The sequence below is a fragment of the Thermobia domestica genome, chromosome 4 (genome assembly GCF_964235325.1).
Source record: "Thermobia domestica chromosome 4, izTheDome1.hap1.1, whole genome shotgun sequence".
Classification (NCBI taxonomy): domain Eukaryota; kingdom Metazoa; phylum Arthropoda; class Insecta; order Zygentoma; family Lepismatidae; genus Thermobia; species Thermobia domestica.
Window position 1 is genome coordinate 235485584 of NC_137457.1, and position 19781 is coordinate 235505364.

At 34.9% G+C, this 19781-nt stretch overlaps 2 protein-coding genes across 2 annotated transcripts in view; one reads left to right on the top strand and one right to left on the bottom strand.

Annotated features, from left to right (window-relative positions):
* The window catches only part of LOC145683916 (synaptotagmin 1-like), a 246462-nt gene that overhangs the window by 176349 nt on the left and 50332 nt on the right, over positions 1 to 19781 (bottom strand). The window lies entirely within an intron of this gene.
* LOC145683917 (trypsin inhibitor-like) overlaps positions 1 to 19781 on the top strand; it is a 472745-nt gene that overhangs the window by 146392 nt on the left and 306572 nt on the right. The gene's annotated exons all lie outside the window — the stretch shown is intronic.

Consider the following 19781-nt stretch of genomic DNA (forward strand, 5'->3'; position numbering starts at 1 on the left):
ATTTCTTTCAAAATAATTTTATTTCATTAAGAAAGTTTTGTGTTGTTTGTACGAACATAAGAAAGTTTTGTCCTGCCTCAAAATGTCCCAAAGTACCAGGCGGAGCACCAGTTGGACCTCTGGGTTCTACATACAGTGCGGCAATTTGGAATCGAAACTGATTATTTTCTTCAACATGTGGCGCAGCTGTCTTGTGAGCTGTGATGCAAACAAAAGAGGAATGTTTCATAAGTAGCTGATAACAAGCACATTGATTTTGACTGTCAGTTACATGTATGTTAGTGGTGAGTGTGAACAAGTGTTGCTACGGAGTTCAACATACAATAAAGAGCGAACATCAATTTTGTGAACATCTAGGTAAGACTGCTACTGAAACTTATCAAATGTTGCAACAAGTGTATGGGGTCATTTGTTTATCTCGTGCGCGTCTATTTGCATGACACAGGCGTTTCAGGGAGGGACGGGAGTAAACTGAAGATGACGTACATCCAGGTACAGCAAGTACAGTGAGAACACATGAATTAATGGAGAATGTGAAAACATTGATCACAGACGACCGAAGTGTGCCACTACGAATCCTTGCTGAAGACATGCACATAAATAAAGAAACTGTATGACTAATAATAACTCACGATTTATACAAAAGGAAGATCTGTGTCCATTTCATGCCTTATTCCTTAACAAATGACCAACAAAGGAACAAGGCTGCAAAGAAGTGATTGCTACCACCAATAGAGACCCTAACTTCCTCCTGTATATCGTTACTATTGATGAGACATGCGTTTTTCAGTATGGCCCGTTCACGAAACGTCAGAGTGCAGAGTAAAAGTTCCTAACTCTCCATAAGCCAAACAATTGTGCAAATCAAAATCCAAAATCAAGCTTTTGCTCGTTGTTTCATACGATAGTAAGGGCATTGAGCATAAGGAATTTGTGCCTTCAGGACAAACAGTTAATGCCTCATTTTACGATGAAGTATTGAAGCGGTATCACACGTGTATTGCGGTGATGTTCAGTGGCGCCTGATCCATGATAATATCCTAAGTCACAAGGTAGTGATTGTGCAAGACTGTTTGCCCTAAAAGGGAATCTATGTGTTGTCCCATCCCTTCGTATTCACCAGATCTGGTTCCGGGCGATTATTTTCTATTTCCTAAACTCAAATCTGCACTCAGAGGTTTGTTCTTTGATGACGTAACGGCCACCAAAAGGGTTATGATAAGGCTTTTCAACAGCTTAATACAAAAGGACTTCCAGCAATCCTATGCACTGGCAGCCAGAGCGCAATGATGTATGGATGTTGGAGGTCGTATTTTGAATGATCCAAGGTAAGAAGCTTTTTATTTTCACTTTCTTTTTTCTACAGTTCCAGTCTCGACTTCAAATTGCGGCACTGCGTACTCGATTTCTTTCAAAATTATCTCATTTCATTAAGAAAGTTCTTTACTGTTTTGTACCAGCAATAAAAAGTTTTGTATCTGTTCCAAAATGTCCTAAATTTCACTTTCAATGTTGAGTTTCAAATGGACCTCTCAAACCCACATATTCCGTTTCTTTCAAAATCAACTCATTCTATTAAGAAAGATTTGTGCTGTTTTGAACCAAGAATGAAAGGTTTTGTACGTATATTTCATCTATATCCCTTACTCTGTACTAAAACGAGAAGGTGTAAAAGTCCACTACAGTTTTCGGTTTCGGTATTGATCTACATCAGACAAAATATTATAAGAGAGCAATAAGCGTTTCATTTAAAAATCGATTTAGCGTCTTAAGAATAGGAAATATCTTCTGTCCTTATCCTATTGAAACCGAAAGTTTCAGATATAAACGACTTTCGAATTTAACATTGTTTGCTATAGAATTGAAACCCATAATAGATAGCAAAATGCGATTTCCTGTGGCATAAAAATTGTCCACTTCTGGTTTTAACAGTCATTGCTACAGAATAAAAGCGGTCATACATAGCAAGAAGTTGTTTTCTGCAATCTGACAAGAATCCAGAGAATATCACATATAATTATGCCATCACAAAGCACCCTAACCTTCACTCTAAGCTTTCTACTACAACTGGAACTGGTAGAAATCTACTATCATTTCCGGTTTCAATATTGAGAAAATTTCACGCCACACAAACCACTTCTTCATGTAGTGTACACGTGTTACTATACATAGATCGAAGAAAGTGTATGTTTGCGATCAAACTCTTACAATTATACGTTATGAAATAGTAGTTAGACGTGTATAACCCGCGAAGGGTTGGTTTGTGATGGCATAAATATAATATGTGATGACTGGACATATATGGGTGAATTCATCCTCCCTGGGTAAAATTCAATTGGCACACTGATTCTCCTGCATTTTTAGGTACACGGACGTTGTGCCAAACAGTTGAACTTTCAGTGAGTTCTTCATCATTCTCCGTTCATTTTCACGTTTCAGTCCGCCGGACATTACTGCTGCCATGAGCCAGTTAAAATCAGAAACTCGTAAATTTTGTGCCACTATTCCCTAGTGCTTCTTGATAAGTTTCAATAGACTCCACAAATCATTTAATTATGTAATTACTAAATTATAATTAATGTTTTTGACGCAAAGAAGTTGTTAACTATAGCTACTCTTCTCTTATTTTTAAAATTTATACCTAACCAACCCACATTATACATTGAGGGATCTGTGTTCTGACTTTCGAGCAGTGGTAGAATCTTAGCGCATTGGAAAGAACGCCTATGTTAACTTTATTCTTGATACGTTTGATACAAGGACTCTGCAGAAATATCTAATATACTAAAAAATAACCTACTTGATTTCTAGATTGCCACCAAACGAAATAGTTTGTGATCTTTGACGGATCACTTTTGGATGCCTGGTGCCAAATATTGAGTAAGTTGCATCTGTGCATCCCGTATGTGAACCAAGGGGAATATTTACCCCAATCTCCGCGCTATATGGGTCCGACGCCATAAGAAGAGTCAGGTTGTTTAAGAAAAGTAACAATTTACTGTTTCTGATCCATTCTTGAAAATAAAAATATTTAGAGATGAACTATCATTTTCCAAGGCATCTTTACAAGTGTTACCGTTAATATCGCGAAACGTACTGATATTAAATGTAACTGTGATGCATATCCAATTTGAACCTTAATACTGCGAAAATTTTGTTAGAAAATTCAGGTGTACTAGATAAGAATTTGTAGTATTGAACGCTAAATTTGGTTGTCCTATATTCAATAAAATAGAACACTGCGTAAAAGAGGGTTTTCAAAGGTAATAATAATAATAATAATAATAATAATAATAATAATAATAATAATAATAATAATAATAATAATAATAATAATAATAATAATAATAATAATAAATGCCTAAGAACCTATACAAAGCAACAATGCTTGAATGGACTGACTAATGTCTTTTCAAAGTGAAATAATAAAGAATTCCACAAATATGAATTGGTATAGGATTTATAAAAAGATGACTACGACGAGCAGTTCTTTTCTTTTAAGGTTAGGCCTTCTTGAGTCAAACAAATAATACAGTGGGATTATAAGAGCAGTACCGGTAATAGGGGTAATGGAAGTAAATAGCCTATTTTTTTAGAAGTCCATTACACGTATAAAATTAAGCACACATACACACACACAATAACATGATGGATACAGAATTCTCATATCAGTGTCTCTAAATTTTATTTTTGCTCCAAGCGCGACAAAATGTCCCTGTGAATAGGCGTGACCAAAGACAAGCGGACGAAAAACTAAAATGCTGTTCAGTACTTCAACAAGAAGGATATGATTCCAAAAATCCATCTTGATCTGTGTCAATCGACGAGGACCCGTGCAACTCATACTGAACACAATCGGCAGTTAATTCAGTGTTCTTTCCAGGTATATTTCGTTCAATCTTCCCTCGAAATTGAAACATCGCCCTGTTTGAACCTGAGTCAAAAGAGGTTTGAAAGTAGAAGCCAACATACTTTTTCACCACTCCCAAATTACTATATGAGATTGCTCCGAAGGTGATAACCACTGTTTCATGGAACCCTGAGAACATTCATTATGATAGACTCTCTAGCAAATGATGAAACGTGACTGGCATATACCATTGAGAACTAATAAAGCGTTTAAGTAAAAAAGTATGAGATCACCGTGAAAAGTTGCCTAAATTCGTTCTGATGCACCAAGACAACATGAAATTCATAGGTGTAATAACAAACAGCGAGGAAATAAGATGTTGTGTCATCAATATTAGTACCCTCATACTTTCTTTTGTTTCCTACTTTAATAATAATAATAATAATAATAATAATAATAATAATAATAATAATAATAATAATAATAATAATAATAATAACAATAATAATAATAATAAACTACATTCTAGTGTGATGAAGAAGTTACGGCTAACAGTATATTACAGATCGATGTAAGAATTTATTTGTACTGATGAATGACATTGGGATATATACAAAAGGTTTTATGCCTACACGACTTATTTTTTCTGGATAGGTTAGAGAGTTGTAATCATCTCCGTGTAATACATGTACTACAAAACTGCAAGACAGCAAGAATAACTGAAAAGTTACAAAATAAAAATAAATAAAAGCATCGAGTGGAATTCGAACCAGGTTCAAAAGCATTAAATATCCACAAAAAAGAAACGACTTATCACGCATGGCTATCGAAACAACAAAATGCTTTTCTCGTTGTATAGAGAACGAATATCTCAACAACTTTTCGTGTTTTTTTAAACAATTTTGTTGTCGAAAACCGTGTGTTTTTACTTACAACCAAGTTTTCAGCATTTGTCAAAGTATTATTTTGTTCTAGTTGCATCCTACATTAGATAACAAAAGATAAGCTGATTATTTCCAACAGCGAACTATGAGCTATGTTCGAAAGTCTCGTTATTTTTTCCTATGACTTCCCGTCCTGTATTATTTTGTTCTAGTTGTATCCTACATTAGATAACAAAAGATAAGCTGATTATTTCCAACAGCGAACTATGAGCTATGTTCGAAAGTCTCGTTATTTTTTCCTGTGACTTCCCGTCCTATTACTTCGGACGTGTTATTGCCAAACCGACAAGGAACTTAAAAAAATCAGGCGCGCATTTATGTTTTGGAGAAGTGTACATGAGAAAACATAATGGTTTAGATGAAAGTAGTTCCAAAAAGGACTATCCTAACCTCGAGTATGAAAGTATATAATCTGACTCAACAGTGTTGTCGAAATATAAAATTACCTTTTATAAATTTTGTGAAGAATATTCCGAACCGAATAATTTTAAATCTCATATCAAAATATTTGAAGCATACAAATCATAGAATATCCCAGTGAATTAAACATGATAGTTATCAAAGGAAGAGAGAGTGAAAAAAATAACTAGAAGGAAATCCATTTAGTAGTTCTCGGGATGGTCTTCTGGTTGGCGTACCGATGTATCGCGCCGCAAATTTGGATTCGATTCTTACGCTTTGATTCGATTCCTAACTACTTTTTTCTTAGACATTTTATACTATGGTTTTTCTACTCGGAGGAAGGGGGGGGGGGAGAAACTGGAGAACAATAATCTTCATATGTATGTGATATATAGTCAAATACTAACATCAAACAAATAGTGCTATAAGTAATGGTTTTGCTACTACCTTATTCTATAAGTAATAATTTTGGTAGAGAGTCATTGCCATAGTCTTGAACCATATGTTAGAACAATTGATAGTTTTCAATTGAAGTAGTTTTGAAGAGGGGTATTCTAATTTCAAGTAAGTCTACAACACTGCTACGTAGACACATTCCTTTTCACCGTTATCTAACCATCTTTTTTGTGTATCCCAAGAAACCAACTGAAATATCTGGACATACGCTCAATTTCAGGATATAAAGCTTGTTTATGTCACATCTGGAAAATTTCCAACGCACTGATTGGCATTTGAATCACAGAATGATTACTCCTATTTCTTTGTCAAGGGAAAGCATTGAAGTGTCTTGTTCTTTTTCACTTGCACATTAGATAATAGAATGAAAACGTTTGGGAACAAAATTACTAGAATAATTTAATACTCAAAGCCTGAAACGCATGGAAAAGTTCACTGCTAACAAATATTAGACGTGAGTTTTCAGGCGATATCAAGTTTATCTTGAAACGCATTGCCGACTACATTGTCATTAAAGTAATTCCACATAATGCGTATTAACGTAAAAGAAAGTTGTGTTTTGGCTTACATTGAATTTTCTCGTACTTTTCAGTCTCTTGTCCATATGAATCCAGACTTCACGCTGCTGAATAGCTTGGCTATGTGACGCCTAGGAATGAACTACATGACGTTTCTGCAAAATGTAGTACTTTGTGATTTGAATACTCTAATATGTAGTTTTGACTGTGAAAATATATTTATTAGTACCTTGTTCAAAATTTAAATCACCACTATATCTTTACATAACAACGTAACAAAGTAGTTACTTTAATTTAACGTTATTTATTTGATTATGTCTTGCCTGTGCATTAAGTTTTCTACTGTTTTCCAATGTTTTTCGATATATAAAGAAAAACTAGTGTGTGAGGCTAATATTTGAATCCAAATCTGCCGCGTGAGAAAGCGTTATTATAGCCGCAAGATAAATCAACAAATTAGCAAATAGATTTCACTTTAGTGATTTTCATGTCACTTTATCTTCCGGGTCTGCTTCTTTGATGACTATTAATTAACTGATATATTCTAAGGTTTGTATGCTTGAAATATTTTGATATGAAAGATGTGTTATGTTAGTTTGGAAATTATTTCATAGGAAATACAGTGAAACCTCTCAACAGCGGACACCAATGGGACATGAAGTTTTGTCCGTTACTGAGAGGTGTCCGTTATAGAGAGGTTACAGAAATTTAATTTCTCATAAGGGTAATTGTATGCAGTAATATACAGTAAATACATTTTGTATGGGCGTAAATACGTAAAATTCAATATGAAAATAGTCTTATTTAGTACAATTTGAATTACTGGGAGGGATGAAGGAGAAATTCATTTCTATTAAATCATAGCCTATTATTGCTGGGCAATGTTTAACGAAAAAGGCATACTTTTTTCTCTACAACGGTAATAAAACTCACTAGCAAGTGTCCTCTAAAAATCCTCAGTACGATTGCAGAAGAAACATGTGTGTGTGTGTGTTTGTGTATTGGCGCGGCATCTTCGTTGACAGAATGGATGAAAAGACAAGCTATTGGGGGTGCATATTTATTGACCCAGGCTCAGTCACAAAGAATATCCTTTTAGAGATAGTAAAAAAGGAAGCCGGGAAAACTCCAACCCAGACTTGTTCCAGTATCATGAGTAAAAGAAAATTGTTTCTTTTCCATAAAATTAAGAGAGGTAGCATTGCTCGTTGAAAATGTTATTGTAAAACAAACAATGTTTGTTTCGTTATATATGAAATCGTCGGTAAAGATGCAAGGTCCAGACGAAAAGGATTAAATTTGTTAGGGAATTTAAGATTTTTCGCATAGAATTCCTGGCCTTACGACTAACCCTGCATGAGTGTTATTGCTTATTGAAAATTTTCTAGGATTTCCGCCAGAAAGCAGTTTATTGCGAAAAAAAAAATCAAGTTCAGCTGTTCTGTTCGATGGTTCACCAGGTCAGAACTCATGAGAGATACACTTATGGGGAAAATACTTTTCTGTCTACTGTAATATATCGCAGAACCGAGAACAATTCCTGTCCATTATGAAGAGGTTATTCAAACATTTTTGGGGAAAAAGACTGTCCGCGTCCGTATCGGAGAGTGTCCGTGAATGGGAGGGTTTTGTTCCGTAAGAGAACATATGTTTTTGCCGGGACAAAAAAATCTGTCCGTATTATAGAGGTGTCCGTTATTGAGAGGTGTCCGTTAAGGGAGGTTTCACTGTATTCCAATAATTACAGAGTTATAAAAATATAATTTTATATTCTGACAACATTGCTGAGTCAGTGTACATATTTTTGTACTTGAGGTTATTATAGTCCTCTTTGAAACTACTTTGGTCAAAACCTATTATATTCTCGTGATTGTAATAAAGTTCTGGCAATTAATCTCCTCCAGTAGCTTTTACAGTTTCCAACACTGCTATGCATTAGACATACTTTTGTTCACCATCAAACAGATATCTTATATACATAATGATAATGTAATATTATTTGAAAATAAAAACGTGCATACCATGTTAATAACACTGTGTAGGTACAGCATTGATGGTAATGTTTCTGAATATTATGTATGGTATGCACAATATTACTAAAATTTCTATACTATAAATCGCTTACATATATTTGAAACTTTAAAATTATCTCTAAATTTAAAATTGCCTGGGCTCACTTTTCTCAAATTTTTATTGCGCAAATCTTTATTATTTCTGCCCATTGGCAGCTAGACCTTTGGTATATGTTACAACTTTGGAAAGGCTTCCAATTTTATATTTTGCAAAGCCCAGTTTACAGTTATGAAGCATTCCAGGTAAGTTTATTATAAAAAAAAAAAACACTAAGAATACGTTCAGTTATTCTCTACTATTGGCAGAATATTTGTTTCTTTTAAGAGGAAAAAACAAAAATCAATAGTCTCAGTTTGAAATCCAGATTCCTTATTTCCGATTAATAATTACATAGGGGAGAATAGTTTTAAAATATTTGAATCTTTTTGCGAGAGTTTTGAGACGAGGCGAGATAAAACATCATCTCACGAGAAGTGTAGTTTTGCGTTTCGTCTTAAAAAATTAAGAGAAGAGATAAATTACTCTGGACTCGTTTCGATTTCTATGAAGTATATCTTGTTTCGTGGGCAAATCTCTTCAAAGGAAACGACATTAAACCCATGTTTACTTAAGTCGTTATGCTTTTTTTTTTCGGATGAGAGCTATCATCCCTTTGATATATTTTTAACTTTTTTTTTTAAATACCCTATGAATGTTATTTATCTTATCTGCCCGTGTCAGCCACAGTAACGAAAGAATACATTCACATAAATATAAACTGGTTCTATTTAAGCTTAATACTCACTAATTTAGCTGACAAATTTACTGGTTACAATGACACAAAGAAAAGTAAAAAATGAGAATGATTGCGGAGGAACATCATTCATGTATAGTTTGGTTCCCAGAAACCACCGACCGTGATATGTTGAAATGATGAAGAATGTGTGACTTAATGATGTTGGTGAAAGTTTACCCTTTTTTTATTTCTCGTAGAACTAACATTTTATGGAGTCATGGGACACAATTGCTCTAATTCATAAATTCACTAAAGTTTAGTTGGAATTAATATAGATTATACTGTTTCCTGATATACCAGTATTGAATTAAGTGTTAAGTATAGTGTTGTTAAAATGTACATTTCCACTGATCTTTTATTATATTTATCATTGTGCTACAAAAATTTCAGAGAAAGCTGATTACGATGAACGCTTCCTTTCTCCCATGCGATGATTCTAACTAGTACAAATTTACGATTGAATTACGGTCTACTACTCGTGCGCCTCAAACAATGACCACCATGTGTACGTCATACGTCGGTTCAGTGCAAACTGTGCCGCTCAGTACGGAAACGGCTTAGCGAAAGACGTGATGCATGTTTTTCAAATCTGTATTATGTTGCTAATAAAACAAAGAATGAGAAAACTAACAGAATTTAAGGCTTCTTTGAAAAGTAAATTATTTGTCTATTTATTTATTATCAATATATTTGAATATATTTGAAAATCTAAAGACAAAATTGTAGTGTACTAATTTGCAATAGTAATGGCATTGCAGCCTGAGCTAATAAACTCATTAAAGTTTTAATGTTTGGGTCACTGACCAACCTTACGAAGCGAATTTTATTCATTCTTAAGAAAAAATCATGATTTTATAGTAGAGTGCTATTTTCTTGTATGCAAATTAGTCGTGGATTCGATAGCTATGCGTTCATCGAAGATCTCGAGGAAATTAACATATGAGAAAACTCTTCCCCAAGTAAAAGTAACCTAATTTTTTTATTAAGTTCAACACAAGAACGCACAAACTTAAGATGAAAATCATGTCCTTAAGCTTTCTCAGAATTCACCACTGCTATTATCGAACTACTTTACACATTAACAATATAGTCCAGTCAATATATACATTAACCCGGAAAAAAATCATATCAAGCTGAAATTTTGTACATACCTTTGGGAAGGTGTATATAACCACATACTAAAAGTTCGGAAATATCCGGTGACGGGTTTGGCTGCCATATTGGAAAATGGCCGCCAAACAGTGTTTTTTTGTTTTTTTTTTTTTTTAAAGTAATAACAGGTTCTTACTTTAATAGCTATAACACGTCGAATTCTCACTATTGATATTATTTTTACATCTTTCGGATAGCAAAGGACTAAGTTTACAGACCATACATCACACTTACCACTTTACTACCTATACATACGGGAAGTAATGGAGAGATTTCTTTAAAAGAAATCCCCAAAATTCTCTACTTCTGTTAAGTTTTCTTATACATTGACTCAAAAAAAAAATCACAACAAGCTAAAACTTTGTACATATCTTTGAGAAGGTGTATATAACAACTTATTAAAAGTCCTGAAAAATCCGGTGACGGGTTTCGCCGCCATGTTAGAAAAGGACCGACAAAGTGTGGTTTTTCAACGTAATGACAGATTCTTACTTCAATAGTTATAACTCACGTTGTAATGCAGTATTGATGTTATTTTTACTTCATTCGAATAGCAAAGAACTATTCTTACAGATCACGTATTACACTTACCAGTTTACTTCATATGCGGGAAATGACGGAGGGATTTCCTTTTAAAAATCCCCAAAATTTCCCTTCTTCCAATAGTTTTTTTCCCCCAAACCAACTGCATGTGGCTGTTTGAGAGAGAGTTCTATTGCTGTACGCAAATCTGGGTATGTGCATCTCCAGAGGCTTGAAGAACACTGGCGCAAGCAGCCGTGAGATGATTAGAAAGTATTCCAATAAATCTAGATTTGTTCTTCAGATTCACAAAGAACTTCTCTGAAGACGTGACAACTAGCGTTGAAGAAGTAAACATCACAGTAAAGTGAGAACCTGTTATTACCTTTAAAAACCACTGGCGGCGATCTTCCAATATGGCGGCCAAACTCGTTACCGTATATTTCAGGACTTTTACTATGTTGTTATACACACATTCCCAAAGGTATGTGCAAAATTTCACTTTGTTATGATTTTTTTCTGGGTTAATGTATATGAAAACTAATGTTCAGAAGGGATTTTTTTTAAAAAAAAAAAAAGAAAAGAAAGCCCTCCGTTACTTCCCGCGTGTCGAGGAAACTGGTAGCCCTTTGTTATTCGAATGAAGTGAAAATAAAATCAATAATGCAAATACTACGTGAATTATAGCTATCAAAGTCAGACACAGTTATTACCTTTAGAAACCACTATTCGGCAACCATTTTCCAATATGGCGTCCAAACCCGTCATCAGATATTTCAGGACTTTTAGTATGTGGTTGTATACACGTTCTCGAAGGTATGTGCAGAATTTCAGCATCTTATGATATTTTCTGGGCTAATATAGATATATACGTATATATAAAAAAAAACTATTTGGAAGAAGGGAAATTTTGGGAATTTTTGAAAGGAAATCCCTCCGTTACTTCCTGCATATGAAGTAAACTGGTAAGTGTATTATGTAATCTGTAAGAATAGTTCTTAGTTATTCGAATGAAGCTAAAATAACATCAGTAGTGCATATACAACGTGAGTTATAGCTATTAAAGTGAGAATCAGTCATTACGTTGAAAAACCATACTTTGTCGGTCCTTTTCCAATATGGCGGCCAAACCCGTCAGCGGATTGTAGGTTGTTATATACACCTTTCCAAAAGGATATGCAAAATTTCAGCTTGTTATGATTTTTTTTCTGGGTTAATGTAGAAAAAAACTTAGGGGAAGAAGGGAAATTTGGGGGATTTTTTAAAAAAAAGATCCCTCTGTTGTTTCCTGCATGTGGAGTAAATTGGTAAGTGTAATACTTAATCTGTAACCGTAGTCCTTTGATATTCTATTAAAGTAAAAATAACATCAATAGTGGAATTTCGACGTGAGTTATAGCTATTAAAGTGATAATCAGTTATTACTTTTTTTAAAAACACGGTTTCGATGCCATTTTCCAATATTGCGGCCAAACCCGTCACCGGATATTTCCGGACTTAGTATGTGGTTATATATACCTTCCCAATGGTATGTACAAAATTTCAGCTTGTGATGATTCCGGGTTTATCCTTTTTTTTTTTTTTTTTTTTTTTTTGTCTAATTTGACTGGACTAATATTATTTCATCACCTTCGCGCTTAGAGTAGTTTTCTTTAGCCCATGGGACATACTCGTAAATTGTTTATATTATTCCATGTGAACATTTACAGATCGAGTGAAGTGTTTTGAACACATGAGTTAACATTTAAATTGTCCAATAAACAGATATAGTAACACAGTAACGAAAAGAAGCTACACTGAAAAAAAACTTATGTGGCGTATGTAAAAACGTAGGTTAGGGTAGGATAAATGCAGTGGCGGCTTTAGAAGGTAGGCAGGATAGGAACAGGCCTACCCAAATATTTTTAAAAAATATATGAACGCTAAAAAATACAATAAAAAGTAAATATATTATCCACTATTTATATTAATGGTAGATAATTGTTCAACAAATAGCATCAATCTTGGTATTAAGGTAATTCCTACTGTCCTTAATCAACCAAATGTGTATATGTATCCGTAAGGGAGGGAGCGGGCCTCTCAAAATTAAAATCCTAAACCCGCCCCTGGCCTTACAAATCTTGAGTTTTCTTCTGTAGCAAAAGTCAGTACAACCTAAAACATTTCGAGAAAGTTTCTTTGCACTGACGCAAAAAGGTACATCGGTCTTTTCTATATGTATCTCTATAAATGATGATCCGAAGTCTACCATGGTCAACCATGATTCATCCATTGTCACAACAAATTGTTGTATAAGCGACACCAGTTAAGTGGCATTTGTATGACCTTTCATCTTCCACTGCGTGGCATCCGTTGGTGTCAACATACGTACGCACACTGGTCATGCAATTTGCAGCCTCAATTTGTAATAGACTGTACGAATTACTGCTGATTATGTCACATGTAACCTCTGACCAGAACACGCTGTGGTAATGGAATCGAACAGACCACCATATCTTGCATTTTCTTTAGCATAGGTCTTGTGAGTTTAGGTGGTGCTCTCTTTGGATGCATTTCTTTTGTGATGTGGTTTGTGGGGGAGGCTACTGTGTAAAATGTTTAGTTAAAACACTAACAGTGGCATGTCTTAACATAAAACCATTGTTCCAACTTTGTTCTATTGAGCGTGAAATGTTAACGTTTACAATGGAAAGAGCCATGACATAACCTTCCTCAAAATTATTTTTGACAGCATTTGGTCCACTGCAACATCTTTATACTGCTATGAAAGAGCTGAGAGACTGATGAACATGCACGTTCATTTTTTGTGTTCTCTAAAACCCAATTTGACAGTTGTTGCTGTTTGCAAGTTGTTCAGATGGAAACACATAAGCCTCTATATAGTTGTAATGAGTGTTATTATTAAGCACTTCTTCACTATAATGGACTGTCTGAGTACTGAACATCTGAATTTTATTGAATCAAATATTTTGTGTAATACATGAATTTTGTGGCTCCGGTTTCATCATTGTAAATTAAGTATTAACTCTCATACAAATTACTATATAAGAAATATGCATGTTTTTACACTTTGTTGTAATTTTTGTTATTTTCAATAGGGATGCAAATAGGGATGCAAATTTTGTTATTTTCAATAGGGACGGAGCTAAAGACGTTTTCAGTATACAATGTAGTTAGCGTCGGTTTGGCTTTGTTAATCTTTAGTAATGAAAATATGATTGCTTTCTTGTTAGACTCATCTGCCGTCTCGTGGGTGGTGAAGTGAACGTGTAATTTCCAATCACGGCCACATACTTGAGTTCCTATTATGGGCACAAAAATTTAGTGCTCTAGGTCTCTTCATCGTCAGAAATGTAGATCTACCATTACTACAAGGCTACTGTAAGGATACGGAAGAACAGTCGGAGAAGTGTATGGCTGGATCTTCTACTCGTATGGTAACCAGAAAACTATCTAAGGCAATTGAAGATTTTTGTGGACTGTCTAACGCTTATTATTATTATTATTAATCTGGAGATAATACAGAGTGGATTTAATGTACTGTATAGCTATGTGAAACCAGTACCCAGTTACACGGACGAATGACTAAGACAAAATAATTTTGTGGTAACAGCTTTGATGACTAGGTAAACTGTCTAAACTACGTAAGCATATTTACTTCTAGCTAGGCCATAGTCATAGCACCTGTTCATATCTTTAATCACTGAAACTATGCTCGCAAAGCCTAGTTTGTTTTCGGATGTTTATACTTGTTTTACCATATGCACATGATGTCTAGAGCAACATTTCAGTCTTCTTAGATATAGACGACGCTAATTGTATTTGAGCAGCTCGGGCGAACATAATGATAAGCACTACATCTGATTAAACTGAGTTATTAGATGAAGTGGCTGGGCATCAAACCACAGAACAGTATGTAGGTAATATAATTTTGGAAATGTACCTACACATGGCAGGGGAAGCTTACTTGGTACATACCATTGCATAAAACTGCGTGGAATGTTGAACCTTCTGCTCCACTTTACTTGAAAGTTAGAAAGTCCATTATGTTTCGCCGAGCTGCTATGAGCGCAAGAGTCTTGGTCTTGCAGGTTTGCAAGAGTCTTGCATGCAAAACGAACACCAAGACCAAGACCAAGACCATACCCGCAAGACCAAGACCAAGACTCTTCCGCAAAAGTCTTACACAAGTACCGGCTGAGCGGCAGAGCGTTTACTTATGGTGAATGGGGTCCCTGGTTCGATCCCAGCTTGCGCTATGTGAGCTTTTCTGGTGGGCAAACACCGTGTTTGTGGGTTTTCTCGGGTTTTTCCTGTTCCCTCTTACTTCCTTCATTCCATCATTTCATTCATTTCTCATAATCACCGTCTCCCCTAACCTCGGTGCATAATCGTGGGACGTTAAACTGGATATTTCATTTTATTTCAAAACGATGTTTTAACAAAACTAAAGAGAAATAGAGAAATGTAGTATTGAATATCGTTGATTCCACATACCATAGGTGCCGACAACATGGGCATGGCCTTGGCTCCGAGACTCAAGCATCCGTTGGAAACTTTTAATGTGCGCTCATAAAATTAATATCGAAATAACATTTTCATGATATTGCACTTTGTGCATGTGATCACAAGTTTGATTTCATGGACGGATGCTTATACGTTGAATAATTGTTTATCAATACAACTTTTATCCTCCTTAGGTATACGGTACATCGAGGATTGAGCGATATAACATTATACAACAATAAATAACATGCCGTTATTTTGTATTTCTAATATAGTCGAAAGTAATTATATAAATTGAGTTTACACAAAAGACATAGACAGTTGAGTCGTTTTCAGTTTTCACTCAAATTGTTTTAAAATATTTAAGATCTTTATTATAATCATTATTATTTTATTTTTTTCTCTCTTTTTTGGCCCAATATTGCTAAATATACAATCATCATCATCATAGCTATTCTACTATTATTGGCAGATAACTTGCTGCAATTGAGAAGCTTCGATGTACTGTGGTCCCCAGCTAGTCTCTTTGTCTTGACGTAGCAATTTTCTGTTTTAATACCTTCCTTCAACTACCTTCTTCTTCATCGCCCCCCTCTCTTTCCTTCCACCATACCCATGTAGTCGGCAAGTTCCTCATAATACAGTTCCTCTCTTCTTTTCTCTCCAACTGCTGCTATTTCTAACACCTTCTCATTCGTTTTCAGTTCAATCCAGCTAATTCTGTCCTTTTTTTCCTCCATGCCCATGTTTCGAAATTCTCCATTTTTTGTCATCGATTTTGTGTAATGTCTATGTTTCCGCCGTATAGAGTACATATTGGAATCGGTAAAACCAAATCTCAATATTTAATTGGAAGTTTGTTCAATACAAAGATTAGCTAATAATTGTTGAAAAGAAAAAAATCTGACGCTTTTACAATGTAAAGATAAATTTGCAATTCATGGTATTTGTAATCTCTGACGTCTTGATTTTCTTTCATGCGTCTCAGGAGTAGCCTCCCAAGTTTGGGAACCAACGGAGTATTGAATCTGTTAAAACACATAAAAGGATTACGAAACGTTATGATTTGAAAAATGAAATGAAATTTTGAGTTTTATGTCCCACGGTTATGCCGGTTAGGCTAAAGGAGACGGTGATAATGAGTAATGAATGAAATGGTGGAATGAAGAAAGTGGGAGGAAACGGGAGAACCCCGAGAAAACCCACGCACACGGTGTTTGTCCACCACAAAGTTCACTTGGCGGGAGCAGGGTTTGAACCCGAGACCCCTAGCACCAGAGGTGAACGCTCTACCACTGAGCCACCGCGGCCCCCACGTTATGGTTTATCTTATAAGTAGTGAACCGTGGGCACCCTTGAAATAAAATAAAGGTAATCGCCTATGGTGTACATTATCATCATACTTACACGAAGGTAAGCTATATTACATTTAGAAACATACGTTGTATTTCCGTTATGATTGGCGCATTGTAGAATTTATTATCTCTCATATCCATAGTAAAATTTACATATGAAAAGCGTAAGATTTCTTAAAAGCAAGACTTTTGCAAGCAAGACCAAGACCAAAGGTTCCAGTGCAAGACCAAGACCGAGACCAAGACAACCCGGGTCTTGGTCTTGGTCTTGCATTTGCTCCTCACTAGTACTCATTTGTGTGCTGTAATATAATTTAGTAAAATCTATGTATATTAAAAAGTATAGATTATTCTAAATATAATGCAAAAGAAATAGTTTCCAGAAAAATAAGCAAGTTCGCTTTCAAGGAAGTGAAAACAAAAGATAAATGGAAACATCAAAACAATTTATACAAAACAAGAAAACATACAGGTGAAAGGTCAAAACAGGAAAATAAATAAATCGACCAAAAAATAAACAAAAGGGTCAGACTAGATCGGACTTAGTTAACGATTGGATCGTCTTGAATCTCTTCAATCCTGAGTAGTTCGAAGCAGAAGTTATAGTCAGTTAGTTTCAACCTACTCATCCTTCGAATTGTAAGTTACACTCTTATTCGTTTATAGTTATGTGAAAGATATTTACAAGAAGTTCATTATGCATGGAGGTCTGTCCCCTTGACAGGTTTTCTTATTTCGAATTCTAAATTATGCAACTGTAATATTTCATGATTCATGAATTAATTCAATGCAAACTTTTTTACTTCTTTAAATAAATTGAAAGATGCATCTAAACTTCTGTATTTTTTACTTACTACCGAGATTTCAATTGCTTGCTTGTATTCAAGTATTTCTATTGCTTTTAACATGCTCAGAGAATTTAATTTCATATACGAAACAAAACTCCTTTCTTAAAATAACAAAACAGTGGTATACGTTACCTGAAAATAACACAGTTAACTAGTAGCTAATTCTTTGGATATAATTTGAGTTTAGCTTCCCTTTCAGAGCAGAGATGTAGACCTATAACTTAAGTAAAATCCAAACAACATGAGCTACTGCAAGAATCCAGCTGGGATCTCCTGCGCCATAGCGTTTGCTTTCACATAGCCACGAGGAAGCTCTAGTATAGATGGTCTTACTCGTGTTACTCCGTATTCAGTATTCTCTAATAAGGCCCATACTAGCGAATTCAATTTAGCCAAATTTGTACATGAAAAGGATGAGGGTCCATAAGTTGTTTTTTTTATCTGAAAATCTAAAAAATGAAGTGAGTACTACTAAAATTTAAATTAAATATACAACATACCTACGTAACGTTGTCATAAATATTTGTTTCACGCTATCCATATTTACGTTTATTTGAGTCCCAAACTCGACTAGTTGGAGGATTTTTTCGAAAAATCGCTGAAGTTTCGGTAGTCTCGTGTTTGTTAAACTATGAGCGCGATGTTGATACACTTTCTTAGTTATATAATATACTAAGCATGTAACAACACATAAGATATATAAGTAACAAAGTGTATTACGATTGCGCTCATAGTAAAAAGAAGAAAAAGCGTATTAGTAGGTAGTTGCTACACTGACGTCATGTACTAGAAAGTTGCCTGTGAAGACCAAACGAAACCGTATTTGATCGAACGGAGTGTGCATTTGTGCGAAGTTGTAGGGATGTATGTGTGGTGCAAAATATTGAAGAGTCAAGGGAGACTTATTCCAAAAATGCCATACTTCTTACAAAGCAAGAAACAGCATATCGCAAATAAATCGAATGAATCACGACTGGTTACATGTATTAGGTGGGTGATCGAAACTATCAACGGTTTAATCAACGATGGAAAACTCTAGGACAGGTAATGCCGAACATACAGATACCCATGATTGGCGAGTTTTTTTTGTTTTTTTTTTTTCGAATTATTTGTGCTACGTGCAATGTCTTTCGACTTCTCGTATCTGAAGTGATAGGGAAGGCGAGATTTATCGCCGAATGAATGCTAACCTTGGTGAACCAACCTAATCATTTACAAATACTAGTAGAATTCGAAAGCTGGTCAAAAAAGCAAGAATACTTGGCACAAAATGTTCGCTGACACTTCATTGAACTTTCCACGATTGACCATTCAGGAGTTACGCGATATGACGCTTGGGGTGTATCAAATTAAGCAAGCCAAGTCTTATATAGTGGAACATTTGAATGAATTGGGTCTTTATGAACTGTTTGTTCACAAAGAGTGTGATGATATTGTTCGTGTCCAACTACAATCACATCATACGTCTCCCAAAATATACAACGCGTGGATTCGGTACTACAATGGTGTTTCATCGCCAATTCGTGTCCGGTATTGCGAATGCAAGGTTGGTGCACGGGTGGTTGGGTCTTATACACATATAGCCACTGTATTTGTTTATTTGTTTATTTATTTAGTTCAAGCACAACACAACAGGCTCTAGGCCCAATTATTGTGTTGCCTTTGACAACGAAATACATATTAATACAAAACAATGAGATATACAAATAATTAAAAGAAAAACACATTACAAAATAAACAATTAAAAGAAAAACACATTCATATTGTCTTTAGCATATGAGCTCCTTATATGCCGTTTTCAAAACATGCCTGTTTAATTGTTCTTTTGTACACACTTTCCGACATGCTAAATATATCAATATTGAAGTCTTTTTCGACTTCATTGTGGAGAGTGCTTATCCTCCATATAGGAGATTTCCGAAGGATATTTGTTCTTGCCTTTCTTTGATAAAACGTAGATGTGTTTCCTATCCTCGTTCTGGTTGATGGGACTTGGAAACAAAGCAACGAACGCAGCTCAATAGAGTCAATTTTATCATGTATTAATTTATATAAAAATATTAGATCATTATATCTTCTTCTTTCGTATAAAGTGGGTAGTTGATAATTTTCCAGTAACTCTCTGTAAGATTCATATTTCGGGTAAAGCCCAGTTTTCCTGTACGTTAGAAGTCTTAGGAATTTTTTCTGTATTCCCTCAATCATATCACAGTATTTTTGCATATTTGGTGTCCATACAACAGTAGCATATTCTAACTTTGACCGAACGTAAGTGAAGTACAATTTCATTAAAGTTAAATCATTACGAAACTCTTTACCTAGCCTCATGATAAAACCAAGGTTTCTATAAGCCTCGCTCGTTACTGTTTCCATATGATGC